The 19,326-nt window shown below is 45.1% G+C and overlaps 1 protein-coding gene across 1 annotated transcript in view; it reads right to left on the reverse strand.

Annotated features, from left to right (window-relative positions):
* LOC138283526 (mucin-5B-like) overlaps nt 1–19,326 on the reverse strand; it is a 466,047-nt gene that overhangs the window by 259,337 nt on the left and 187,384 nt on the right. The window lies entirely within an intron of this gene.

The raw sequence follows: 19,326 nt of genomic DNA on the forward strand, positions 1-19,326 counted from the left end.
TGCAAATTAATGGAAATTTAACTTTTCACCCTTATGAGTTGGTGTAGTTTAGCAATGTAAAAAATGTACCATTACAGGACTGTCAATAAAGTCTAACCAAGTTTCCGGTATGTGGATCACTGCTTTGTGGATAATCATACGAAAAGTTGAAGTGTGGTTGGGTAACATCAGAAGAGTGGGGTCATTTCTCTAAGTGATTATAAGGCCATCACCAGCTACCTGAACGAAAGCAATTTTCATCTTACAGCATGATTTGGGGCTGGATTTGTAGAAGTGTGGAAGGTTACTCTTCCTGATATTATCTTGTAGTTGAATAGAGGATACATTCTCAAAGATCTCATTTAAGATCAAACATAGGTGGGTGAAACGGCCATAGTTGGAGTGTGGGCCCAGAGTGGGGTTTTACAGCAGGCAGAGGTAACTTTGAGGTAGCTGAGAATGTCAGTGGGGCCCTGGAAGCAAGGTGAATATCTGTTCATCGTTGTCAATGTTGATTAAGATTTTGTTTATCCTCATAGTGAATACGCGATTAATGACACTGCATTGGTTATGTTTGACGATGACACAGGGCATGTCTGCTTTGAACAACTTTGCCTCTGTGAGTTGGCTTGTGGATGGTGATCTTGCCTGAAATAACTTTGTCTCCACTGATTAGGGTACCATATGCAGGTGAGGTGCTTTGTGTATTGTGAGAACATCGGGGCCTTTAGTGTGTCTCCTTTGCTTTGCTTGTCTTAATATATAGTATTTGTTCAGTGCAGTCTCTTTAGACTACCATGGTGCCAGAAATTTAATTTTGCAGAATCATGTTTTCAGTTGTATTTTGAAGTCTATGTCGTTTTCCAGAATGGTATATGAGTCAGCGAGTATGACGATTTCCTGTAAAGGCCGTAGCAGGTAGAGAGCTTCAAACCTGGAGGGAGTCTGTGTTGTATTTAAATGAGTTGTGTGTTTGTTTTTATACCATTGGTGTAGCATGAAGGAGGGAGGAGTTGATGGCAAGATTTTCAGTCCAGTCCAGGCATGGCAGGGGGTTGAAATAGTGTTAATGTAAGGTCTATGTCATGAGGTTGAAGTTGTTTACTTTCATGTGCACACATTTGGTGCCTGGCTGTTTGATGTTCGAGGTGTTGCGGAATGTATAGAGAGCATATTTAATTACCTTGATACCTGAGTTTTTGGAACATTAAAGCCCCTGAGAGATGTGTGAATGGTGTATAGAATGGAGGCAGAGGTGATGTGCGAGATTTGCTCTGTTTAGTCCTTACTAGTGATATGAAAACTGTTGATCAAGATGAAGGTGACAGTCTGGGATACATAGATGGGGAACTGGAAGGTGAGAAATTGATGTTTCAATCATGTGAGTCAACATCTATCTTATGTGTGTGAACAGCACACTGGATGTAGAAGTCTGTGGGGAAGAGGATATCTGACGTTTCTGTGACCATGGGTGTAAGCCCTACTTCTGTGATAAAGGTGATAAAGGATACATATACATAGTGTTCTGTGGTGATGCCTGTGAATGAATGCACTAATACCCATAAAATGACAGTTGTATTGAGACGGGTGGATATGTATTACAGTGAGTATAATATGGATAAAATGATGAAGTTTGCTAAGCACTATGTCGGAGGTGGTCTGGGGTACATGTGATAAGGTTTGGTGCATCGTTTGTAATGCACACAGTGAGTGTGCTTTACTTAGAGGAGGGGTACTGGCCAAACACTCTTCTCCACACTAATCGGCATAAACCGGAGGCTGCTTTCTTCTTAAGTACGATTTAACATCGACACCCTTGTAAGAGATGCCCTAGGATTGGTAGATTTAGAAGGCAGAACTGGAACGTCATGAGATGAATGGCTTCTGGTGGCTGGCTGTGATGGCTTCTGGTGTCACTCCCAGTGGTCACTGACATGCTATTTGTACTGCATGAGGTAGCAAGAAAGAGAGGGAGAAAGCTGATTAGCTGACGGAGATAAGCAGCATTGTAAGGCCGACTCCTGGAGCTCCTGGAGCTCCTGGGGCATCTGTGCTTCTTAGCAGTTGCGCTTTTTGCATGAGAATGCAGAAAAGGGTGGGAGAAAGCTAATTGACTGATGTCTGATTACTTTGATAGCGCTTCTGTACTCCGAAACCCAATGCTTGTCCCTGCAATCTCTATCTGTTGCAAAGGGTTGCTTCTCTAGCACCTATAAAAAGGTGCTCCAATGCTCACCAGAATATAGAGTTGACTATCTATAACCATAGAACAGTGAGCAGACCCAGGCATCCGAAGCAGCCTATATTTCAGTGAAACCCACTATCAAGATGAATTTGTAGATGATCTAGAGCCACCAGTTCTGCTCAAAATTGGAAGGCTATGTGCTAATCACTATTACCTTTCACTTAAACATATCTGCTCTTCGTTCAACTATTGATTTGATAACAGTAAAAGGAACCCTGAGTCATACACAGATCAACTAGAAAAGCATGTGGAGAACAACTGTTCCCTCCAGTTTCAATTCATTCTGTCTCTTTTAGGCCTTATAAAATGGGTCTCCTGCAAGCCTCAATGTGATCCCTTGTGTCTTGAAATACATGTAAGTTTAAAACACTAAACTGCATTGTTCATCCCTGGAACTTATACGTCAGGAACTAATAGCTAACTGGGAACATCATATGAAACTTTGAATTGTATGATGTTGTCTCCCCACACTTCCATAGTGAAGGAGAGCAAGAAACAGTTTTTGCCAATGTTCCAATCCACCAAATGAGGGCATATAATATCAATATAACTTGGGGGAATGCTAAAATAATATTTGACCTAATGAAACTCAATAAACACCACCACAAATCTTACCCAGTACTGTAAGGCATTGGCTTAATATTTAACAAAAGCCAAAAAATACACAAAATCGCCAACACCTCATGAGATCGGGAATAGGGGGGGTGAACTGCAATATTAACGTCCCTTGTCAGCCACATCCATCAAAAATAAACATTCATGTGAAATACAATTCAAACCAATAATATTATACACAAGAAGATTATTAATCCTGGCCCTCATGCAAACTCTCAGTGAGTTCCTGCCTGTTTGAAAGCAAGGGAATCACATTGTTATCTTACGATTTTAGAGTGTTTTTCAGTAAGTCCTTTTCCTGCTAGGAGGCTTTCTCTGAATTATGTCGAATGTCAGAAGAATCCTGCAGTCTTTATAGACTCCTCTGAAGGTTGCCTCCCTCTGTCCCTAAAGACTCTGAAGGAATTTCCGCCAATCCTAATTATTACCACCATCTTCTCTTCCATCCTGGTCTGAGGTTTGAAAGGCTTTACTACTTTTCTGAGATTGTTTCTTGGTCTGAACTGCACCACAACCACATAGTCTAGAAAACCCATGACTGCTGTTGCCCCCCATAAAATGACCAGGCCAGGCTCCCATTCCTTCTGCAAAATCAGTACATGGTCACAGCAGTTCAGCAATCTCGCCAGCATATTCCTCGGAGGCAGCAAGGGGATGTGGACCCATTGGCATGTCTTTTGAATAGCATAGAAAGTTGAGAGGCCTTGAATAGCTACCAAGAGTGATCTATTGCTTCAAAAATCTGAACCTGGGCAAAATGTAGTTTATGACACCATACTAATTTCTGGCATGCATTTTTACAGTCATCACGCGGAATGCTCAAGATTACACCATTACATCATGTTGTGCAACTGAGATTTTGCTTGGGAAAAAATCCTATTGTGGGTGCATTGAAACAATGTGCATGAACTGGGTGTGTTGCTGTTTGCATCACTTGTGAGAGTGAGGAACCACAACTGGAGCTTTATGCCATCTGTATATCCATCCAACTGAAACAACGTAGAGAATGAGCCTGCCCAGGACCAATCTTAAAAGCCCCTGTTTCAAACTAAACAATAGAGAGTATCGGTGCCATAGCAAAATAAAGCTTCACAAATAGTTGGAGCGGTCCTCTGGAGGACAGTGCTATCAACACCCCAGCAGTCACTACTGATGTCAAACCTCAGTTCCAGACACTCAATGACGGGGCTCAGCTACTTGGCTTCTTTGCTCAGTCCCCCACACCAGGCTGCTTCTGACATCCCTCTGAGATCCATTGACATACCTGGGCAACAGGAGGCCTAGGGGCCGGGTCTTGTGTCTGCACGACCAGGGCAAAGAGATCTAGAGGCAGTCAGTTCAATTACTTCAATTCAGATACAGGCCAGAGAAAGGAGGTCCTCCGGGAAGAGCAATCTGTTGCTGTTGCCATCTTGGCTTGGTGCTGCAATAGAAAACTTTGCTGATGTTAGGGTTGCCTGTTCTTGCTGCCCTCCTCCTGTGCCAACACCAGATGCACAGGGGCTTCAAAGTTGGTTGACTCCATCTTGGTCCAACAGTGTCATGGACACCAACAGGATCAATGCAAAAGGAGGAAAATGGAAGGTGCTCAGGGTACCATGTTATTCCATGAGTCCACACAAAGCCTTCAGCCAATGAGTCTCACTTGCTTTTAATTTTTAGGTGCCGTACAAGTCTTTGGAACTTTCCCGGCATTCATTTTATCTCACCATTGTTTTATAGACATTCGAAAGAAGGGTTGTGGGTACTCTGATCTCTGGTGTTTATATCGGAAATAAGTTATAGCTGAAAAGAATTTGGAGGAAAGACTATAGTATTTCCTCAAAGAAAATATATAGAGAAGCCATTAGAAACTACCATGACAATATTAAATTAGCTCAATCTTCATTCTATAGCACCAGAATAGAGCAATCAGTAAATTCTCAGAAAGAGATCTTTCATTGTTTTAAAGAACTTACCCATATACCCTCTGATGAGTCACCAATAGAGGCTTCTATTGGGCACAGTAATAAACTGGCGGTCTACTTTCAGGAGAAGGTTATTGATATATACTCTTCCTTTCCAACTATAACTAACCATGAAGTCATTAGTGATAGGTTTGTCAATCCCCAGCCCCCATCAATTTCATTTGCAGCTTTTCAGCCTTTAACAGAAACTTTGCTTATGAACCTCCTCCATAATATCAAGTCAGGATCCCCTCTTGATCCCGTCCCTCCCACTATTATGGCGTTGGCCTCCGACATTATTGTCCCGCCGCTGACGAGAATTCTGAATCACCTTCTAACCTCAGGATCTCTGCCACATTCCCTTAAACATGCTGCATTAAACCTCTTTTGAAAAAGCCCAAACTTGACCCTACCCTGCTAAGTAACTACAGGCCTATCGCTCTCCTTCCAGTCCTAGCCAAAATTATGGAAAAGCATGTCAACAAGTGTAGGAAAGTACCATCTTGCCTGGCATGTTACCCCCATTTTTCACTGTATATATGTTGTTTTAGTTGTATGTGTCACTGGGACCCTGGTAACCCAGGGCCCCAGTGCTCATAAGTATGCCTGAATGTGTTACCTGTGTAGTGACTAACTGTCTCACTGAGGCTCTGCTAATCAGAACCTCAGTGGTTATGCTCTCTCATTTCTTTCCAAATTGTCACTGACAGGCTAGTGACCATTTTTACCAATTTACATTGGCTTACTGGAACACCCTTATAATTCCCTAGTATATGGTACTGAGGTACCCAGGGTATTGGGGTTCCAGGAGATCCCTATGGGCTGCAGCATTTCTTTTGCCACCCATAGGGAGCTCTGACAATTCTTACACAGGCCTGCCACTGCAGCCTGAGTGAAATAACGTCCACGTTATTTCACAGCCATTTTACACTGCACTTAAGTAACTTATAAGTCACCTATATGTCTAACCTTTACCTGGTAAAGGTTAGGTGCAAAGTTACTTAGTGTGAGGGCACCCTGGCACTAGCCAAGGTGCCCCCACATTGTTCAGAGCCAATTCACTGAACATTGTGAGTGCGGGGACACCATTACACGCGTGCACTACATATAGGTCACTACCTATATGTAGCTTCACCATGGTAACTCCGAATATGGCCATGTAACATGTCTATGATCATGGAATTGCCCCCTCTATGCCATCCTGGCATTGTTGGTACAATTCCATGATCCCAGTGGTCTGTAGCACAGACCCTGGTACTGCCAGACTGCCCTTCCTGGGGTTTCACTGCAGCTGCTGCTGCTGCCAACCCCTCAGACAGGCAGCTGCCCTCCTGGGGTCCAGCCAGGCCTGGCCCAGGATGGCAGAACAAAGAACTTCCTCTGAGAGAGGGTGTGACACCCTCTCCCTTTGGAAAATGGTGTGAAGGCAGGGGAGGAGTAGCCTCCCCCAGCCTCTGGAAATGCTTTGTTGGGCACAGATGTGCCCAATTCTGCATAAGCCAGTCTACACCGGTTCAGGGACCCCTTAGCCCCTGCTCTGGCGCGAAACTGGACAAAGGAAAGGGGAGTGACCACTCCCCTGACCTGCACCTCCCCTGGGAGGTGTCCAGAGCTCCTCCAGTGTGCTCCAGACCTCTGCCATCTTGGAAACAGAGGTGCTGCTGGCACACTGGACTGCTCTGAGTGGCCAGTGCCACCAGGTGACGTCAGAGACTCCTGCTGATAGGCTCCTTCAGGTGTTAGTAGCCTTTCCTCTCTCCTAGGTAGCCAAACCCTCTTTTCTGGCTATTTAGGGTCTCTGTCTCTGGGGAAACTTTAGATAACGAATGCATGAGCTCAGCCGAGTTCCTCTGCATCTCTCTCTTCACCTTCTGATAAGGAAACGACTGCTGACCGCGCTGGAAGCCTGCAAACCTGCAACATAGTAGCAAAGACGACTACTGCAACTCTGTAACGCTGATCCTGCCGCCTTCTCGACTGTTTTCCTGCTTGTGCATGCTGTGGGGGTAGCCTGCCTCCTCTCTGCACCAGAAGCTCCGAAGAAATCTCCCGTGGGTCGACGGAATCTTCCCCCTGCAACCGCAGGCACCAAAAAGCTGCATTACCGGTCCCTTGGGTCTCCTCTCAGCACGACGAGCGAGGTCCCTCGAATCCAGCGACTCTGTCCAAGTGACCCCCACAGTCCAGTGACTCTTCAGCCCAAGTTTGGTGGAGGTAAGTCCTTGCCTCACCTCGCTGGGCTGCATTGCTGGGAACCGCGACTTTGCAAGCTACTCCGGCCCCTGTGCACTTCCGGCGGAAATCCTTCATGCACAGCCAAGCCTGGGTCCACGGCACTCTAACCTGCATTGCACGTCTTTCTAAGTTGGTCTCCGGCGACGTGGGACTCCTTTGTGCAACTTCGGCGAGCACCGTTTCACGCATCCTCGTAGTGCCTGTTTCTGGCACTTCTCCGGGTGCTACCTGCTTCAGTGAGGGCTCTTTGTCTTGCTCGACGTCCCCTCTCTCTGCAGGTCCAATTTGCGACCTCCTGATCCCTCCTGGGCCCCAGCAGCGTCCAAAAACGCCAAACGCACGATTTGCGTGTAGCAAGGCTTGTTGGCGTCCATCCGGCGGGAAAACACTTCTGCTCGACTCTCCAAGGCGTGGGGGATCCCTCCTCCAAAGGGGAAGTCTCTAGCCCTTGTCGTTCCTGCAGTATTCACAGTTCTTCAGCCTAGTAAGAGCGTCTTTGCACCAACCGCTGGCATTTCTTGGGCATCTGCCCATCTCCGAGCTGCTTGTGACTTTTGGACTTGGTCCCCTTGTTCCACAGGTACCCTCAGTCAGGAATCCATCGTTGTTGCATTGCTGATTTGTGTTTTCCTTGCATTTTCCCTCTAACACGACTATTTTGTCCTTAGGGAAACTTTAGTGCACTTTGCACTCACTTTTCAGGGTCTTGGGGAGGTTTATTTTTCTAACTCTCACTATTTTCTAATAGTCCCAGCGACCCTCTACAAGGTCACATAGGTTTGGGGTCCATTCGTGGTTCGCATTCCACTTTTGGAGTATATGATTTGTGTTGCCCCTATCCCTATGTTTCCCCATTGCATCCTATTGTAACTATACATTGTTTGCACTGTTTTCTAAGACTATACTGCATATTTTTGCTATTGTGTATATATATCTTGTGTATATTTCCTATCCTCTCACTGAGGGTACACTCTAAGATACTTTGGCATATTGTCATAAAAATAAAGTACCTTTATTTTTAGTATAACTGTGTATTGTGTTTTCTTATGATATTGTGCATATGACACTAAGTGGTACTGTAGTAGCTTCACACGTCTCCTAGTTCAGCCTGAGCTGCTTTGCTAAGCTACCATTATCTATCAGCCTAAGCTGCTAGACACCCTATACACTAATAAGGGATAACTGGCCCTGGTGCAAGGTGCAAGTACCCCTTGGTACTCACTGCAAGCCAGTCCAGCCTCCTACATTGGTTGTGCAGCGGTGGGATAAGTGCTTTGAGACTACTTACCACTCTTGTCATTGTACTTTTCATAAGAGAAAAATATACAAAACAAGGTCAGTGTATATACACATAGCCAAAAAGTTTTGCATTTCCTCTTTTCACTCTTTTCTAAGTGCTGAAAAGTACTTCTAAACTTTCAAAAAGTTCTTAAAAGTTTAAAAAGTTTTTTTTCTGTCTTTCCAAAAAGTTCTGAAAACTTTTTTCTCTTTGTCTATCACTTTAACTCTCTCTAAAAATGTCTGGCACAGGCCAAAAAGTTGAACTGTCCAAACTTGCATATGATCACCTTAGCTGGAAAGGAGCAAGGAGTCTCTGCATAGAGAGAGGTTTGAGTGTAGGGAAGAATCCTTCCTTAGAACTGTTAATCAATATGCTTAGAGTACAGGATAAGGCCATAAGTGCCCAATCTGTAGAAAAAGTAGCTAATGGTTCTCAATCTGATCCAGGGACTCCCCCAGGAAAAGGTTCAGGAAAGAAACTTCTCAGCCTGCCCATTACTAGACAGTCTAGCATAGTTGGTACAGAGGTTGAATCACATCATACTGTTGATGTGCTCTCACATTATGCTGGTAGCCAAGCTGTTAGGGTGCCCTTGGTAAGGGACAGGTCTCCTTCTGTTCATTCCCATCATACCTCTGTATCTAGAAATGTCCCTCCCACCCACCCTGATGACAGATTGTTAGAAAGGGAGCTCAATAGATTGAGAGTGGAGCAAACCAGACTGAAGCTCAAGAAGCAACAGCTGGATTTGGATAGACAGTCTTTAGAAATAGAGAGGGGAAGACAGAAGATGGGTTTAGATACCCATGGTGGCAGCAGCAGTATTCCCCATAGTCATCCTGCAAAAGAGCATGATTCCAGGAATCTGCACAAGATAGTTCCCCCTTACAAGGAGGGGGATGACATTAACAAGTGGTTTGCTGCACTTGAGAGGGCCTGTGCTGTACAGGATGTCCCTCAAAAGCAGTGGGCTGCTATCCTATGGCTATCATTTACTGGAAAAGGTAGGGATAGGCTCCTTACTGTAAAAGAAAATGATGCTAACAATTTCCAAGTTCTTAAGAATGCACTCCTGGATGGTTATGGCTTAACCACTGAACAGTACAGGATAAAGTTCAGAGATACCAAAAAGGAGTCTTCACAAGACTGGGTTGATTTCATTGACCAGGCAGTGAAGGCCTTGGAGGGGTGGTTACATGGCAGTAAAGTTACTGATTATGACAGCCTGTATAACTTGATCCTGAGAGAGCATATTCTTAATAATTGTGTGTCTGATTTGTTGCACCAGTACTTGGTGGACTCTGATCTGACCTCTCCCCAAGAATTGGGAAAGAAGGCAGACAAATGGGTCAGAACAAGAGTGAACAGAAAAGTTCATACAGGGGGTGACAAAGATGGCAACAAAAAGAAGGATGGTAAGTCTTCTGACAAGGGTGGGGACAAATCTAAAAATGAGTCTTCATCAGGCCCACAAAAACACTCTGGTGGGGGTGGTGGGTCCAAATCCTCCTTTAATCAGAACAAGGAAAAGAAACCATGGTGCTATTTATGTAAGATAAAAGGCCATTGGACAACAGATCCCAGTTGTCCAAAGAAAGGCACCACAGCTCCTACCACTACAACCCCTACTGCTACACCTAGTGTCCCTACTAATAGCAGTGGTGGTGGGAGCAAACCTACTAATAGCCAATCCAAGGGAGTAGCTGGGCTCACTTTTGGTAATTTAGTTGGGGTTGGTCTAATTAGGGAGACCACAGAGGCTACTTTAGTCTCTGAAGGGGCTATTGACTTAGCCACTTTGGTTGCTTGCCCCCATAACTTGGAGAAGTACAAGCAACTAACCCTAATAAATGGTGTTGAGGTCCAGGCCTACAGGGACACAGGTGCCAGTGTCACAATGGTGATTGAGAAACTGGTGCACCCTGAACAACACATACTTGGACACCAGTACCAAGTAACCGATGCTCACAACATAACACAAAGCCACCCCATGGCTGTTGTAAATCTCAACTGGGGGGGGGGTATCTGGTCCAAAGAAAGTTGTGGTAGCTTCAGATTTACCTGTAGACTGTCTATTAGGGAACGATTTGGAGACATCAGCTTGGTCAGATGTGGAGTTGGAGGCCCATGCAGCAATGCTGGGCATCCCAGGGCATATTTTTGCTTTGACAAGGGCTCAGGCCAAAAAGCAAAAAGGACAGGGAAGCTTGGATCCTGGAACAATGGACCAAGTGCTCCCTAAAGCTAGGGCTAGTAGAAGCAAACCAATTCCTACTATCCCTCCCTCTACAGTGGATTCTACTTCTGAGGAAGAAGAATTCCCTCCCTGTGCAGAACCTACACCAGAGGAGCTGGAAGCAGACACTGCTGAGCTTTTGGGTGAAGGGGGGCCTGCCAGAGAGGAGCTGAGTGTGGCACAGCAAACCTGTCCCACATTAGAGGGTCTCAGACAGCAAGCTGTCAAACAGGCTAATGGGGATGTCAGTGACTCACACAGAGTTTACTGGGAGGACAACCTCTTGTACACTGAGCATAGGGATCCTAAACCTGGAGCTGCCAGGAGATTAGTGATTCCTCAGGAGTACAGAAAGTTCCTCCTAACACTGGCACATGACATTCCCTTAGCTGGGCACCTGGGTCAAATGAAAACTTGGGACAGATTGGTACCATTGTTTCATTGGCCTAGGATGTCTGAGGACACAAAAGAATTTTGTAAGTCCTGTGAAACCTGTCAAGCCAGTGGCAAGACAGGTGGCACTCCAAAGGCACCCCTTATCCCACTGCCTGTGGTTGGGGTTCCCTTTGAAAGGGTAGGGGTTGACATAGTTGGCCCCCTTGACCCTCCTACTGCTTCAGGCAATAGGTTTATCTTGGTGGTAGTGGACCATGCCACAAGATATCCTGAAGCTATTCCTTTAAGGACCACTACAGCTCCTGCAGTGGCAAAGGCCCTCCTGGGAATATTTTCCAGGGTGGGCTTCCCAAAGGAAGTAGTATCAGACAGAGGAAGCAATTTCATGTCTGCATACTTAAAGGCCATGTGGAAGGAGTGTGGTGTAACTTACAAGTTCACAACACCCTATCATCCACAAACAAATGGACTGGTGGAGAGATTTAATAAAACTCTCAAAGGCATGATTATGGGACTCCCTGAAAAACTCCGCAGGAGATGGGATATCCTTCTACCATGCCTCCTTTTTGCCTACAGGGAGGTACCCCAGAAAGGAGTGGGCTTCAGCCCCTTTGAACTTCTTTTTGGACACCCTGTTAGGGGTCCACTCACACTTGTAAAGGAGGGTTGGGAACAACCTTTAAAAGCTCCTAAGCAGGATATTGTGGATTATGTACTTGGCCTCAGATCAAGGATGGCTGAGTACATGAAAAAGGCCAGTAAAAACCTTCAGGCCAGCCAAGAGCTCCAGAAGCAATGGCATGATCAGAAGGCTGTTTTGGTTCAGTACCAACCAGGGCAGAAAGTGTGGGTCTTGGAGCCTGTGGCCCCAAGAGCACTCCAAGATAAATGGAGTGGACCCCACACAATTGTTGAAAAGAAGGGTGAAGTCACCTACTTGGTTGACTTAGGCACTGCCAGGAGTCCCCTTAGGGTGCTCCATGTCAACCGCCTGAAACCCTACTATGACAGGGCTGATCTCACCCTGCTCATGGCAACAGATGAGGGACAGGAAGAAGACAGTGATCCTCTACCTGATCTCTTCTCTTCCACAGAACAAGATGCTCTTGTGGAAGGTGTAGTTTTGGCTGATTGTCTTACTGCTGAGCAGAAAGATAATTGCATAAATCTCCTAGGACAATTTTCAGAACTCTTCTCCATTGTGCCAGGCACCACTTCTTGGTGTGAGCACACTATAGATACTGGAGACAGTTTACCTGTCAAAAGTAAGATCTATAGGCAGCCTGACCATGTCAGGGACTGCATAAAGCAAGAAGTTCAGAAGATGTTGGAACTAGGAGTGGTTGAGCACTCTGACAGTCCATGGGCTTCTCCTGTGGTACTGGTACCAAAACCCAATTCTAAAGATGGAAAGAAGGAAATGAGGTTTTGTGTCGACTATAGAGGTCTCAACTTGGTAACCAAAACTGATGCTCACCCTATACCCAGGGCAGATGAGCTCATAGATACACTGGCATCTGCCAAGTATCTAAGCACTTTTGATTTGACTGCAGGGTATTGGCAGATCAAATTGTCAGAAGATGCTAAATCTAAGACTGCATTTTCTACCATTGGAGGACATTACCAGTTTATTGTAATGCCTTTTGGTTTGAAAAATGCACCTGCCACTTTTCAGAGGTTGGTGAACACAGTCCTGCAAGGGCTGGAAGCTTTCAGTGCAGCATATTTGGATGATATAGCTGTATTTAGCTCCAGCTGGGATGATCACCTGGTCCACCTATGGAAAGTTTTGGAGGCCCTGCAAAAGGCAGGCCTCACTATCAGGGCTTCAAAGTGCCAGATAGGGCAGGGTAAGGTGGTTTATCTGGGACACCTTGTTGGTGGGGAACAGATTGCACCACTTCAGGGGAAAATCCAAACTATTATTGATTGGGTTCCCCCTACCACTCAGACTCAGGTGAGAGCCTTCCTAGGCCTCACTGGGTATTACAGGAGGTTCATTAAGAACTATGGCTCCATTGCAGCCCCTCTTAATGACCTCACATCCAAGAAAATGCCTAAAAAGGTATTATGGACAGCAAACTGTCAGAAAGCTTTTGAGGAGCTGAAGCAGGCCATGTGCTCTGCACCTGTCATGAAAAAGCCTTGTTACTCTAAAAAATTCTATGTCCAAACTGATGCATCTGAATTAGGAGTAGGGGCAGTCCTATCACAACTTAATTCTGAGGGCCAGGATCAACCTGTTGCTTTTATTAGTAGAAGGTTGACCCCTAGAGAAAAGCGTTGGTCTGCCATTGAGAGGGAGGCCTTTGCTGTGGTCTGGGCTCTGAAGAAGTTGAGGCCATACCTGTTTGGCACTCACTTCATTGTTCAGACAGACCACAAACCTCTACTTTGGCTAAAACAAATGAAAGGTGAAAATCCTAAATTGTTGAGGTGGTCCATATCCCTACAGGGAATGGACTATACAGTGGAACATAGACCTGGGAGTAGCCACTCCAATGCAGATGGACTCTCCAGATATTTCCACTTAGACAATGAAGACTCATCAGGTAATGGCTAGTCTTATTGTCCTTCGTTTGGGGGGGGGTTGTGTAGGAAAGTACCATCTTGCCTGGCATGTTACCCCCATTTTTCACTGTATATATGTTGTTTTAGTTGTATGTGTCACTGGGACCCTGGTAACCCAGGGCCCCAGTGCTCATAAGTATGCCTGAATGTGTTACCTGTGTAGTGACTAACTGTCTCACTGAGGCTCTGCTAATCAGAACCTCAGTGGTTATGCTCTCTCATTTCTTTCCAAATTGTCACTGACAGGCTAGTGACCATTTTTACCAATTTACATTGGCTTACTGGAACACCCTTATAATTCCCTAGTATATGGTACTGAGGTACCCAGGGTATTGGGGTTCCAGGAGATCCCTATGGGCTGCAGCATTTCTTTTGCCACCCATAGGGAGCTCTGACAATTCTTACACAGGCCTGCCACTGCAGCCTGAGTGAAATAACGTCCACGTTATTTCACAGCCATTTTACACTGCACTTAAGTAACTTATAAGTCACCTATATGTCTAACCTTTACCTGGTAAAGGTTAGGTGCAAAGTTACTTAGTGTGAGGGCACCCTGGCACTAGCCAAGGTGCCCCCACATTGTTCAGAGCCAATTCACTGAACATTGTGAGTGCGGGGACACCATTACACGCGTGCACTACATATAGGTCACTACCTATATGTAGCTTCACCATGGTAACTCCGAATATGGCCATGTAACATGTCTATGATCATGGAATTGCCCCCTCTATGCCATCCTGGCATTGTTGGTACAATTCCATGATCCCAGTGGTCTGTAGCACAGACCCTGGTACTGCCAGACTGCCCTTCCTGGGGTTTCACTGCAGCTGCTGCTGCTGCCAACCCCTCAGACAGGCAGCTGCCCTCCTGGGGTCCAGCCAGGCCTGGCCCAGGATGGCAGAACAAAGAACTTCCTCTGAGAGAGGGTGTGACACCCTCTCCCTTTGGAAAATGGTGTGAAGGCAGGGGAGGAGTAGCCTCCCCCAGCCTCTGGAAATGCTTTGTTGGGCACAGATGTGCCCAATTCTGCATAAGCCAGTCTACACCGGTTCAGGGACCCCTTAGCCCCTGCTCTGGCGCGAAACTGGACAAAGGAAAGGGGAGTGACCACTCCCCTGACCTGCACCTCCCCTGGGAGGTGTCCAGAGCTCCTCCAGTGTGCTCCAGACCTCTGCCATCTTGGAAACAGAGGTGCTGCTGGCACACTGGACTGCTCTGAGTGGCCAGTGCCACCAGGTGACGTCAGAGACTCCTGCTGATAGGCTCCTTCAGGTGTTAGTAGCCTTTCCTCTCTCCTAGGTAGCCAAACCCTCTTTTCTGGCTATTTAGGGTCTCTGTCTCTGGGGAAACTTTAGATAACGAATGCATGAGCTCAGCCGAGTTCCTCTGCATCTCTCTCTTCACCTTCTGATAAGGAAACGACTGCTGACCGCGCTGGAAGCCTGCAAACCTGCAAGATAGTAGCAAAGACGACTACTGCAACTCTGTAACGCTGATCCTGCCGCCTTCTCGACTGTTTTCCTGCTTGTGCATGCTGTGGGGGTAGCCTGCCTCCTCTCTGCACCAGAAGCTCCGAAGAAATCTCCCGTGGGTCGACGGAATCTTCCCCCTGCAACCGCAGGCACCAAAAAGCTGCATTACCGGTCCCTTGGGTCTCCTCTCAGCACGACGAGCGAGGTCCCTCGAATCCAGCGACTCTGTCCAAGTGACACCCACAGTCCAGTGACTCTTCAGGCAAAGTTTGGTGGAGGTAAGTCCTTGCCTCACCTCGCTGGGCTGCATTGCTGGGAACCGCGACTTTGCAAGCTACTCCGGCCCCTGTGCACTTCCGGCGGAAATCCTTTGTGCACAGCCAAGCCTGGGTCCACGGCACTCTAACCTGCATTGCACGACTTTCTAAGTTGGTCTCCGGCGACGTGGGACTCCTTTGTGCAACTTCGGCGAGCACCGTTTCACGCATCCTCATAGTGCCTGTTTCTGGCACTTCTCCGGGTGCTACCTGCTTCAGTGAGGGCTCTTTGTCTTGCTCGACGTCCCCTCTCTCTGCAGGTCCAATTTGCGACCTCCTGGTCCCTCCTGGGCCCCAGCAGCGTCCAAAAACGCCAAACGCACGATTTGCGTGTAGCAAGGCTTGTTGGCGTCCATCCGGCGGGAAAACACTTCTGCTCGACTCTCCAAGGCGTGGGGGATCCCTCCTCCAAAGGGGAAGTCTCTAGCCCTTGTCGTTCCTGGAGTATTCACAGTTCTTCAGCCTAGTAAGAGCGTCTTTGCACAAACCGCTGGCATTTCTTGGGCATCTGCCCATCTCCGAGCTGCTTGTGACTTTTGGACTTGGTCCCCTTGTTCCACAGGTACCCTCAGTCAGGAATCCATCGTTGTTGCATTGCTGATTTGTGTTTTCCTTGCATTTTCCCTCTAACACGACTATTTTGTCCTTAGGGAAACTTTAGTGCACTTTGCACTCACTTTTCAGGGTCTTGGGGAGGGTTATTTTTCTAACTCTCACTATTTTCTAATAGTCCCAGCGACCCTCTACAAGGTCACATAGGTTTGGGGTCCATTCGTGGTTCGCATTCCACTTTTGGAGTATATGATTTGTGTTGCCCCTATCCCTATGTTTCCCCATTGCATCCTATTGTAACTATACATTGTTTGCACTGTTTTCTAAGACTATACTGCATATTTTTGCTATTGTGTATATATATCTTGTGTATATTTCCTATCCTCTCACTGAGGGTACACTCTAAGATACTTTGGCATATTGTCATAAAAATAAAGTACCTTTATTTTTAGTATAACTGTGTATTGTGTTTTCTTATGATATTGTGCATATGACACTAAGTGGTACTGTAGTAGCTTCACACGTCTCCTAGTTCAGCCTGAGCTGCTTTGCTAAGCTACCATTATCTATCAGCCTAAGCTGCTAGACACCCTATACACTAATAAGGGATAACTGGGCCTGGTGCAAGGTGCAAGTACCCCTTGGTACTCACTACAAGCCAGTCCAGCCTCCTACAACAAGCAATTGACATGTTTTCTCGAGGATCATGAACTCTTAGACTCTACTAAAATGGGATTCAGACCCTAATACAGTACAGAATGGGCCCTTCTGGCAGTTACTGAACCACCCATCAACTGTTGTGAACTTTCTTTTATTTAATACCGTTTTTATTTCCCGTGTCAGAGTTGTCACTTCCTTTTTAGCGCTGGGAGGGAGGCCTTTGGGTAGCTATGCGCTTTATAAATCTGTTAAACTAAACTAAAATTATATTCCATTTCTTCTGTGTGACCAATGTGTGACCTTTTGTGTGATCACTCTTCTCAGTTATCCAAATCATTTTGGTGCTTAAGACATAATGAATACCTGGCTTTACAGAACTCATTAAGAACTTTCCCTGAATTAGCTCACAGAGTTTGGTGAGGCAGGTAGTTTGTTTTAGTTCATATATTGTTCATTGTTCATGGTGACATTCAGGGAAATATTTCTCATTGGAATGGACAAAGAAAGGGGGATATAAACAATAGTTCTGCTAATTTCCACCTGCTGCCTATTCTAGACAATGAAAGTAATCCATGACAGATTAGCAAGGAACTAATGGTGGCACTACAGCAATGGATTATCTTTTTCACATCATACCTTTATTTCTTGTGAAAATATTATTTACCTCTTACACAAAGCGTTTTTATAACAAACATGTTTTACAAACTGTCACTTTCCAAACCATGTAATGTTACCATAAAGTGGCCAATATGATTATATTTGGTTTTCTGGCTTTCTTAAATGTATCTATGTGTGAATGTGTATACTGTGCAGATTGAAATAAGTTTTTTCATTGCTTTTTTTATATGCATTTGTGATGCACAAGATCCTAAACAATATGGGTATGCAGTGGATATTACCTGTTTTGAGGTGTAAATTTGGTTTAAAAAATCACTTACAAATCAGCTAGTTGGTTCCATTTAGTACCGAAGTAGTTAGTAGTAGTAATAATAATAATAAAAATAAAAACATTTATACAACTATTAATAAACATATAAGAACATTAATGTACTGCTTAATCATACCATATTATACAAACTACATACTATGCAGCAGTTACTGTATATTTTCAATGTAGGAAAATTTGTTAATATTTGGGGAGAATGAGAATGCTTCTGAAGTAATATGTACAATATCTTGTCAAGCCCAGCACAGAAGTTCAATAAATAAACCTGGCTATGACCTCTGGTAGCTTTGGCTCAGAGCAGACAGACATAACTTAAGGAAAATGTATAAAGTATTTATCAGTACCAAAACAAATTAAAAGTCAAACAACAACACAATAAATAGAGACAGTTTTAAACAGAAAAATGAAACAAAATAATTAAAATACAACAAGCGGAATGAATATATGATTTTTAGAGTGTTATAGTAAAAAGTACCAAGGAAAAAGTAAAGCATCAAACAGAAGTCATTGTTTTCAGTTGACCGGGACCTAGGTAAAATTTCAGGTTGAACGTGATGGAACAGAGGTCAGATACAGCAAGGGGGTTGTTGTGGTCAAAAAGTTTACCTTCTGCCTTAGTGTCTGAAATGAAATTCAAAATCATCCAGCGGGGCAAGGTTCGAGGCTATATGTAGGGAAGTCATCTTGCTGTCCTGCGGCAGTTACTAGTTGTGTTGGAAAAGGTTGAGTGCGGAAAAACTTCAGTTCCACACCCGACGAAGTTCTCTCGTCAGTCAGGTATTTTATGCTATTCCTCTCAGTCAAAATTTTGATTTCCACACTTGGGGCCTGATATAGAATTTTGCAGATGAGCTATGAGCTACTTCATCAAAGGTATCATGTCAACTTCACTACAAGCACCAAAGGATATAATGAACATGTAATAATGCAAAGCTAACAATATGTGCTGTAAAAGTGGGATAGGTTGTCCATGGGAACTTCTTTTTCATTTGTTAGGTAGTGTCCAGTAGTCAGACCCACCCACTAGCTACTAGAACCTACAAAAGCAAAAAGTCACACACAATCAATCATTTAATCACGTATTTGTAAAACACAGCTTGTCACACTCATCGGAGCACTCTATGGACTTATGTATGAACAGAAGAAGCTGGATTTGCTGATAAAGAACTATAGGGCTAAGCCTGCACCCACTTGTACTGAGGATTTGTGACTAAGGGACACAATATGTTTCAAAAGGTCTTTTTCCTGAAGTGCCTAGCTGACCAGTAGCAACTGGACTGGGCCCTGCTGGTGGCCTCTGCCTTAGATGAGTCCAAGAGGAGTTGCTCCAGAAACTGAAAAGTTGAGAATTATTGAACTACCAAAGTCTCTCGCATGCTAGCGGGCCTTGCAGCAATGGAGTACAATTTCGAGCATTACGCTGCTGGAGGATTTTGAGTTGCTTAAGAAACAGTAAGTCCAAAGTCAGAAATCTTCACTGGGTAAAAGCATGAAAAGTATCTGCTTTACCCAAGGACTTTGAAGGAGGTGAAATTTTGATTTCTCTCATTATAAGTTTTCCCTGCCAAATTCTAAAGCCTCAGTGGAACCTTTTCTAATGGCCATCCAACTTTGAGAGGACTTGGGCAGATAAAGCCTGCAACTTTGGCCACTAAAGGACTTCAACTTCAATTTCAAAGACTAATTCAAAAGGTACAATCTTGGGCCAGTATGAACAGCTTTGTGTATTCAGTCTGCTCTCAGTCGGGGGTGTCCTGAAATCACACCTAGGGCCTCTTCAGCCATGAACAGTGTCTACTGGTTCGCACTCTACCTTTTCTTGGTGCTTTTTGCCCTTAATCTGTAAAATGTCATAACTCAGGTTCTCCCTATTG

Source organism: Pleurodeles waltl, chromosome 3_1 (assembly GCF_031143425.1).
Source record: "Pleurodeles waltl isolate 20211129_DDA chromosome 3_1, aPleWal1.hap1.20221129, whole genome shotgun sequence".
NCBI classification, from domain to species: Eukaryota; Metazoa; Chordata; class Amphibia; order Caudata; family Salamandridae; genus Pleurodeles; species Pleurodeles waltl.